The 9,284-nt window shown below is 38.8% G+C and overlaps 1 pseudogene across 1 annotated transcript; it reads left to right on the top strand.

Annotated features, from left to right (window-relative positions):
* Positions 1–7,731: 7,731 nt before the first annotated feature.
* On the top strand, positions 7,732–8,624 carry LOC308259146 (Y-box-binding protein 1-like; annotated as a pseudogene). Its single transcript has one exon. The product of its transcript is annotated as a Y-box-binding protein 1-like (transcript).
* Positions 8,625–9,284: the final 660 nt, after the last annotated feature.

The raw sequence follows: 9,284 nt of genomic DNA, 5'->3' as shown, positions 1-9,284 counted from the left end.
AATAGCAAATTCTGAAGAAACTAGTTAAATTTAGGGTTATCATATGGTTTACATACATATGGAGTAGCATACATGGTAGACCAAATTGACTTTATTGCCTTAATGTGCTCAACCTTCCCCCAAAATACTATATATAAATGTCTATTGGCTGGGCACGGTGGTGCATGCTTGTAATCCCTGCACTTTGGAGGCTGAGACAGGAGGATCTCACAGGCTCTAAGCTAGCCTCAGCTACTTAGTGAGACCTTGTTTCCAAATAAAAATATAAAATAGGTCTGGGAATATAGCCCAGAGGTAGAAAGCCTCTGGGTTCCACCCCCAGTACCACACACACACACACACACACACACACTATATATATATATATATATATATATATATATATATATATATATATATCAAAGTATTTCATTTTACTAATAAGATTTAATTAAAATATCAATTTTGGTCCTAAAAGCAATAATAACACTTATTGAGTATCTAATGTATGCCAGGCTCTTTGCTAATTACCCTAAATACACAGAAAGCAACTCATTGCAACATGTCTCTCAGTCCCTGGCTCTGGTTAACCCTGAAGCTCCATCAGCTGATGGTGCATAAAATCTCTGAAGCACACAGTGAATGCCTTATTTAAATTCTTTAGTTTGTGTTATGTAAGGCACTCTAACCAGATTTTAAAAAGTTAACTACACTCCTCATATTTTCTGCATAGACTTTTAAAACAACAATTCAACTGCTTTTGCTTCCTAATAATATATAGGATTATCAATATATAAATCTCTCATACATTTTTAACAAGGCAGACTTTTTTTTGGTGGTATTGGGGTTCCTGGAAACACTTCTACCTCTGAGCTACACTCCCAGACCTACTTTTTTTTAATATTTTTATTTGGAAACAGGGTCTCTTAAGCCAGCCAGCGAGGCTGGCTTTGAACCTGCGCGATCCTTCTGTCTCTGCCTCCCAAGGGTGGGGATTACAAGCGTGGTGTGCCACCATGCCCGGCACAAGGCCGACTTTTTTTAAAAAAATAATTTTATTTATTTATTAATGTATATTTTTATTGGTGCATTATATTCATACATCATAGTGGGGTAATAAAAAAAGACTTTTGTAGACATACATGCACAAATCACCCAGTCAGCCTCCAATCTATCTCCACCCCCTTCCCTCCCTAACCCTCCCTCCCATGCTTGGCTTAGTGATTGATATCAATACGTTTGTCTAAATACATCATGTGCCTCAGAGAGCTTTTTTCCCACTTCCCCTCCCCTCAGTCAGATTGCCTTATTTCTCCTCTATAGGTTCTCCTTTTCAACTGGGGCTCCTCCTATGACCATTTCACTTTAGCTTTCACATATTAGTGAAAGCATCCGATTTCTTACTTTCTGAGACTGACCAATCTCGCTTAGCATAATGTTCTCCAGTTCCATCCATTTCTCTGAAAATGCTGTAATTGTATTATTTTTATGGCTGAGTAAAACTCCATTGTGTACATATCCCACAGATTTGTAATCCATTCATCCATTGATGGACATCTCGGTTGGTCCCATAGTTTGGCAATGGTGAATTGCGCAGATATGAACATGGATACGGATGAATTAATTTGGTAGTTTGGTTTGCTTTCTTTTGGATAGATACCGAGAAGTGGTATTTCTGGGTCAAATGGTAGATTTGTTCCTATTCTTCTGAGGATCCTCAATACTCTTTCCCAAAGTGGTTGCACTAGTTTGCAATCCCACCAACAATCTTTTAGAGTTCCCACTTGTCCACATCCTCGCCAATATTTGTTGTTGTTTGTGTTCTGAATTATTGCTATTCTAGTTGGAGCTAGGTGGAATCAAAGACTTGGATATTAGACCAGAGACCTTGAGGCTCCTAGAAGAGGGAATAGGTCCAACACTGCAACATACTGGCACAGATAAAAACTTTCTCAACAAGACCCCAAAGGCACAAGAAATGAAAAGGCGAATCAATAATGGGACTGCATGAAACTGAAGAGCTTCTGTTCAGCAAAGGAAACTGCCAAGATCCTCAAACAAGAGCCAACAGAATGGGAAAAGATCTTTGCCACAAGGCAGACTTTTTAATAGACAAAATAAAACCAAAATTTGTATATGGTTTTGTATAAAAAGTGCTCTATCATTTAAAGAATCTTTAATAGATAAAAATGAAAGAGAAATGCAGTAATTGCATATTGCCAGACAGGCTATGTTTAATTTTATAGTTGTCCTTTTTAGACTTATAATGCACAATATATATAGTCATCATAAACTCATGATTTAGTATTTGAATTGTTCAGAGGTGTTTTGTGTTCAAGGGAAAGCCATCTGAAGAGAAGGAGATAAGGTAAGATTTCATCAGAATCTTTTTTTTTTTTGCTGTATTTAACATTTTCATACTTACTTTGCATATAGTTACCATTATCATTTTCATTTAAATACTTCTTCTTCTTTTGGAAGCTTCTTCCTAAAATCTCATCAAGCAAATGAGTTTTGTTACTAGTCTGAATAGAGAAGATAAAGAAAATGCTTCATACATTTATTCATTCTTTCATCAAGATTGTATTCGTTAACTATCCACCATGTGCCAGATGCTGAAACATCATGATTAACAAGGCGTGTGCTTGCACCCAAGAGATCTCAGCCAGGTACAAAGAAAAGCCCAAGAAAGCCAAAAGATGATGCTCAGTGTGATAAGAACCATGACAACAAAGTCATGCGGAACCCTGGCTGTCCTAAATTCTTGACAAGGTGGAATAGACACGTTGAGGATGGTTACAGTATTTCCTAGAAGGCTTCTGACAGAAATTAAAATATAAGCAGTCTTGAAGAACAAAGACCAGACTTATGGTGTTATCACTCTGTAATCCCAGTACTTGGGAAGCTGAAACAGGAGGATCACAGCTTTGAGGCCAGCACATGGAATTTAACAAGACCTGTTTCAAGATACAAACCAAAAAGTGCTGGGCATGTAGTTCTGAGTCAGAACCCCTTTGGGTTCAATCTCTATGGGAGGGATCAGAATAAGGACAAGGTGACCATCAAGGTGGAGTAAAGATATTTCAATAAGGGGATCATAAAATTAAAAAAAATCAAGCCATGAAGTATATTAGGATGGGTTAATATGGATTTTTTTTAGGGGAACAAGGGTAGATAAAAGCCTGAAGGCCAATTATGAAGGAATTTATATACTATGCTAAAGATTTTAAATAAAAGGCTATGAGCTTGGACAGCCACTTTGAGAGGAGATTCTAAAATCTAACTCATTAGAACCTAAGTGTGGAGAATGAAGAAGATAGACTGTAGCTTCTAGTTAAATAGTCATAGTAGATAGTGAGATTCTATTCCAGAGTCGTGATAATGGGCACATTGAAAAGGAGACAAAGATCTGAGTGTTGTGTGGCCTACCTGTAATCCCAGTATTGGGAGGCTGAGATAGAAGAATCTCAGGTTTATGGCCAGTCTCAACAACTTCAAATAAAAAATAAAATAGGTCTTGGGTGAGGCTTAGAGGTAGATCACCCCTGAATTTAACCTCAGGACCAAAAAAAAAAAAAAAGTAAAGAAAACTGTCTATAGAGATTATATTTAATATTACATAGAAAATGCATACTAGTGCCGGGCGTGGTGGCGCACGCTTGTAATCCCCGCGCTTGGGAGGCAGAGACAGGAGGATCGCGCAGGTTCGAAGCCAGCCGTGCGCGCTGGCTTAGGAGACCCTGTTTCCAAATTTAAAAAAGTATAAAAAATAGGTCTGGGAGTGTAGCCCGGAGGTAGAAGGGCTTCCAGGAACCCCAGTACCACCAAAAAAAAAAAAAATGCATACCAATGCTCAAAAGCCTTTTCTGTTACGGTTATCAACATAAAAATAGGCAAAATTATGTCTTGTGTTCAAGAGAAATAAGTGGGTGTGCAAGATAGAGCTAAGTATCTGAGAATCATCAGTACAGAAGGAGATATTTACTTTCTCAGTCTTATCTACTATCTCATGCTACAAAAATGTCAAAATAACAAGACCCAAATTCACCAGTCTTCAAGACAGTGAGATGTCTCTTCTGGTGTTAGCGGGATTCGCTAGAATTGTGTTGCTGCAGTCAGCTGTAGACTTCCAGTGTGAGTCTGGGTTCTCTTACATATAGCAAGTCTGGCTGGCTGCTCACTGATTTAGAAAGGCCTCAGTTATTCTTTATGTGTATTTCCATTTCCTCCAGTTAGTGTCAGTATTTGCTCATAGAGAGGCAGAAGTATATGGGCAGCTAAGCCCAATTGTTCACAAAAACAAACACATATGTTTATCAAGCACCTGCTTGCAGAATAATGACTAACATCTCTTTAGCCATTACAGTCCACGGGGTTGATCTCACAGTCCTACTGGGGGAGAATTGTCATCCTAGAAGGCAAAGGGAAAGATAAAGGACAGAGAATATTTATTGAGGCCATTAAAAAATCAATTTACCTTTTATTTATTGGTCCAAAGGTATAAGAAAACACATTCTTCTTACATAATTATGTTTTCTTTTAAACTTATATAAGCATGACTTTTTAGTGCATTTTTTTCTACCCCATTCTGCTTGATTACTGTGTGTATTTTACTTTTTATATATTAGTATGGGAGTTTTCTAAATCAAATCTGTAGGTCAGAGCAATTTTGAAACTTATTTTATTAAAAGTAACACTCAAAATAGCATTTTGATAAAAATATGACTAGCATTGACTCATTGATTTTATAAATATTTATTGAATATTTTTAATCTTCTAGGCCCTGTTTTAGGTGCTAAGAATAGTTGTGTAAAAAGACATTTTTTTAATCTCATGCATTTACATTCTAGTAGGGAAAATGGATAATCAACAAGTAACAAAACCCTTCATATTTTAAGAGCGTGATATTGTATTTATTAAAACTAAGGCAGGGTGAGTGAATGGAGAATGACTTCGGGTGCTGGAGCTTTAGATGGGGTGGTTAGGAAAGGCTTTTCCAGTGACATACATTTGGAGCTGAGGCAGCCATGATCAGATCTGAACCATGCAGAGATCTGAGTTAAGAGTATGCTAGGCAGAAGTAAGATATGCTGAGGTCCTGAGATATAAACAAGTCAACTTCACTGGAACATATGAAGGAAAGTCAGATTGCTGTGACCTGGTAAATGAATAATACGAGTTGAGAAGGGGGAAGAATTTGGGCACTTAAATGCCAGGGGAGAATTGGAGGTGTTTTCTAAATAAAAATGGAAGCCTTGAAGGTTTCTTTTTAAATGGACAGTTACTTACTCTGAGTTTTAAAAGAAGAACTTACTGAGACAGTCTAATGATGACACCTATGCTTCCTGGCCCAGAAACACTTATGTTCCTGGAACAGAGACCATTTCTGTTCCACAAAGTGCAATACTATCAAGAGATCAGACTAATATGTTTGTGAATGCATATCATGTACATTAGGAAATTTCCCTTTCCCCCAAACCCACCACCCCCAGTTAGGTCTCCTTCTTTGCTCATCTCTAGTGTCTCCTTCTTCATCTAGATTTCCTCCTATGACCCTTTTTCTCCCTAGCTTCCACATATTAGGGACAGCATCTGATTTCTTACTTTTTGTGACTGATTAATATCATTTAGCATAATGTTCTCTGTTCCATTCATTTCCCTGCAAACGGCATAATTTTGTTATTCTTTATAGCTGAAATTCCATTATCCCATACTTTGTAATCCATTCGTCTGTTGATGGACTTGGCTGGTTCTACAGTTTGGCAATTGTGAATTGTGCAGCTATAAACATAGACATGCATGCATTAATTTGGTAGTTTGGTTTCCATTCTTCTGGGTAGATACCCAAAAGTGGTATTGCTGGATCATATGATAGGTTCATTTCCATTCTTCTGAGGATCCTCATATCTTTTCTAAAGTGGTAGAACTAATTTGCAATCCCACCAACAATGTATTAGAGTTCCCACTTTTTTTTTTTTTTTTTGGTGGTACTGGGGTTCCTGGAAACCCTTCTACCTCCGGGCTACACTCCCAGACCTATTTTATATTTTTATTTGGAAACAGGGTCTCTTATGTCAGTGAGGCTGGCTTCGAACAAGCACGATTCTCCTGTCTCCACCTCCCAAGTGCGGGGATTACAAGTGTGCGGCACCACGGCCAGCAAGTTCCCACTTTTTCACATCCTCGCCAGCATTTGTTGTTGTTTATGTTTTTAGTGGTTGCCATTCTAATTGGAGTTAGGTTAAATCTCAGGGTAGTTTTGGTTCACATCTCTCTGATTGCCAATGATGCTGAATGTTTTTTCATACATTTATCGGCCGTTTGAATTTCTTCTTTTGTGAAGTGTTTATGTAGATCACTTACCCTTTTTTTTTTTAATTTTTTCAGTATTAAGGGTGAAACCCAGGGGCATTCTGCCTCTGAGCTATACTCCCAGCCCTATTTTTTATTCTTTATTTTGAAACAGGGTCTCACTTATTTGCAGAGGGCCTCACTAGGTAGTTGAGGCTGTCTGAAAACCATGATCCTCCGGTCTCAGGGTCCCAAATTCTGGGATTACAAGCCTGTGCCACCACGCCCTGCTTTACTTGCTCATTTTTTGATTGGGTTATTTGGGCTTTTTAATCTGTGAGTTTCTTGAGTTCTGTGTATATCCTAAATATTAACTCTCTATTGGAGGAATAGTTTGCAAAAATTTTCTCCCAATCTATGGGCTCTCTGTTGAAATTCTTGATAGTTTCCTTTGCTGTACAGAAGCTCTTCAGTTTAATACAATCCCATGTACTGATCCACCTTTTAGTTTCTTGTGCCTTTGGGGTCTTGTTGAGAAAGTTTTTACCTGTGCCTATATGGTGAAGTGTTGGGTGGACCTTTGCAAACATATTAAAGTCAATCACCAAGCTAAACATGAGGAGGGATGGAGGAGGGAATGGAATGGGAATTGGTGAAGCACTAAATGAGCGATGTGTGCATGTACGCGTTTCCCATTTTGTACTCCATTAAGATGTATGGCTACAATGCACCAATAAAAAAAAAATTAAAACAGGAAAAAAAGGCAAGTCTTTTGGAGATGATTAGGTCCTGAGGTTGGAGCTGTTATGAATGAAATTTATGTCCTTTAAAAAAAGGCCAAAAAGAGCTAGCTGTTTGCCTCATATAAGGGCACATAGGAATCACCATCTACAAAGCAGATGTTATGATTTGGTATCTCAGATGTTAGATCTGGTATCTCACCAGATAACAAATCTACTAGAGCCTCAGGCTTGGACATCTTAGCCTCCATATCTTCAAGAAATGAGTGTTCTTATTCATAAATTACTCAGTCTAAGATATTTTGTTATAGACTCCTGAATGTACTGAAACACCTGCTTCATGGAAAAATGCAAAAAAAAAATTTCCAATACTCCAAAAAGACTTTTTTCTCCTAGAAAGATACTCTTCTAAATTCTTTTAATCATCTTTTTCTACAGGTTGAGGAACAAAACATTACATTTTGCTGGTCTCATCAACCATTTTCATCTCACCCCAGATAATATCTAAATTCAATTTAACCATTTATTTTATTTTATCATTGAAAGCTAAGCCAGAGACTTCTACTAGAAAAGAGATACGAGAGTTCGATCGGTAGCAGGAGCGGAGAGAGGACCCCAGAGAGCCCTGAGCAGCCCCATGGCCACCACCGGCCTAGTTATCATCACACCCCGGGAGGAGCTGCAGCTGCTGCAGCCAGCACCAGTCATCATCACCGCAACCATGAACAGCGAGACCAAGACCCAGCAGCCGCCTGCTGCCCCGGCCCTTAGCACCGAGGACACCAAGCCTGGTACCACCCCCAGAGGCGCAGGGAGCTGCAGGCCTCACATTGGAGGTGCCTGGTGGCAGGGACAAGAAGGTCATCGCAAGGACGATTTGGGGAGCAGTAAAATGGTTCAATGTAAGAAACGGATATGGTTTCATCAACAGGAATGACACCAAGGAAGATGTATTTGTACATCAGACTGCCATAAAGAAGAATAACCCCAGGAAGTACCTTCGCAGTGTAGGAGATGGAGAAACTGTAGAGTTTGATGTTGTTGAAGGAGAAAAGGGTGTGGAGGCAGCAAATATTACAGGCCCTGGTGGAGTTCCAGTTCAAGGCAGTAAATATGCAGCAGACCATAACCATTATAGGCGCTATCCACGTCGTAGGGGTCCTCCACGCAATTACCAGCAAAATTACCAGAATAGTGACAATGGGGAAAAGAAGGAGGGATCGGAGAGCACTCCAGAAGGCCAGGACCAACAACGCTGGCCCTACGCGGGCGAAGGTTCCCCCCTTACTACATGTGAGACCCTACGGGCGCGACCACAGTATTGCAACCCTCCTGTGCAAGAAGTGATGGAGGGTGCTGACAACCAGGGTGCGGGAGAACAAGGTAGATCAGTGAGACAGAATACGTATCAGGGTTACAGACCTCGATATCGCAGGGGCCTCCTCACCAAAGACAGCCTAGAGAGGACGGCAAAGAAGAGGATAAGGAAAATCAAGGAAATGATACCCAAGGTCAGCAGCCACCTTAACATCGGTAAGGAGCAGACGCCCAGAAAACCCTAAACCACAAGATGGCAAAGAGACAAAAGCAGCCAGTCCACCAGCTGAGAATTAGTCCTCTCCCAAGGTTGAGAAGGGAGGGTCTGAGTAAATGCGGGCTTACCATCTCTACCATCATCCGGATTAGTCATCCAACAAGAAATGAAAATGAAATTCCAGCAATAAGAAATGAACAAAAAATTGGAGCTAAAGATTTTAAGTCTTGCTTTTTGCCTGTTGACCAGATAACTAGAACTAGCTGCATTATCTATGCAGCATGGAGTTTTTATTATTTTTACCAAAAGATGTCTCTTTTTGGTAATGACAAAGGTGTTTTTTTAAAAAAAAAAGCATGTTTTTTCTCAATACACCTTTAAAGGTTTTTACATTGTTTCATATCTGGATGTGTTGAGATTTTTAAGAACTTCATTTTTAATTAGTAATAAGTTTTTAACTTGATTTTTTCAAAAAAGTCAACAAACTACAAGCACCTGTTAATAAGGGTCTTAAATAATTGTCAAAAGAGAAAAGGGATACAGATATAAAATTATTGCTACAAATAAATACTTCATAGTTCATTCTATTAAATATAATTTACAAAGTATCTCTTTATACTATGTAAAGAGCAGCCTATAAAGGGGTCTATTAAAAATAAGGATAAGAGCTAAAAAGAATCAAGTAAGAGAATACATTGACTAATTGAAACTATGTTGTATTTTCTTGCATAGAGTGTGTA

This window comes from Muscardinus avellanarius (genome assembly GCF_963383645.1).
Source record: "Muscardinus avellanarius genome assembly, chromosome: 2".
In the NCBI taxonomy this organism is placed as follows: domain Eukaryota; kingdom Metazoa; phylum Chordata; class Mammalia; order Rodentia; family Gliridae; genus Muscardinus; species Muscardinus avellanarius.
Note: the sequence above shows the minus strand (reverse complement) of the source record. Positions and strands in the feature narration are given on the sequence as shown.